Below are 1,054 nucleotides of genomic sequence, written 5' to 3' on the forward strand. Positions count from 1 at the left end.
CTGTAGATTTTACCTGTTAAGGCAACTGAGAACTCTGAAGCTTAATCTAGAAAGTAGCTGAAGATAAAGTGTGAAGTTTTATGGCGTTATCCACTAGCAGTTTTCATGCATTTGTGACTTAAAGGCCAAAATTTCTCCACAGAAATTAAAGACAAGTTAGGGAGCACCATGAAAACCAGAAACTGCAAAAAATGAAAATTATATTAAATGCCAAAATTAGGATGTTTTAACCAAAAATGGGAAAAAAACAACAAGACAAACAAAAATGACATAAAACAAGACACCAAACGACAAATTTGATTAAAAATTGACTAAACTGAGAGAACAAACAACAAAAACAAGACAAAATTGCAAAAAATACAACAAACCAGAAAAAGAGAACAAAAAACAAACACAAAAGACACAAACAGCATCAAAATTACAAAAATTATTAAAATATCAGAAAATAGACACACAAATGACCCAAATGGGCCCCACAAATGAATATAGGACACAGACACCAAAAACAAAACAAAATGACACAAATAAACAAGAAAAAGACAACCAGACAAAAGACACAAAATTATCAATATATATACAAACAACCAAAAAACAGAACAGTGGACACAAATGAAAACAGAAAGACGACAAAAGTTAAACCAAAACCAACAAAGTGAAAAAAAAGACCAAGACAACGACACAAGTGGGACACAAAACAACAAAATATAGACACAAAATGACAAACCTGAGAAACGAAAACAAACAAAACTACACAAATGACAAAAACTACAAAACCAGACAGAAAACAAGAAAAAGACACAAAAAGACAAAAAATTAAACTATCAAGAAGAATAGACACAGAAATGACCCAAATGTATTCTACAATATGAAAAATATTGAGACACAAAACAACAAAAAAACAAGACCAAAGTTGACGAACAAATCACTTAAGATGTATTTAGTTGTAATATGCTAGAAAAATAAAAAAAGAAGCATTTAAATGTTGATAAAACTCATGATTTTTTCTTCGTTCTTCCTCACGAACAACATTGCTGATTATTGTTCACATCTAATA

The sequence above is a fragment of the Acanthochromis polyacanthus genome, chromosome 24, assembly GCF_021347895.1.
Source record: "Acanthochromis polyacanthus isolate Apoly-LR-REF ecotype Palm Island chromosome 24, KAUST_Apoly_ChrSc, whole genome shotgun sequence".
NCBI lineage: Eukaryota > Metazoa > Chordata > Actinopteri > Pomacentridae > Acanthochromis > Acanthochromis polyacanthus.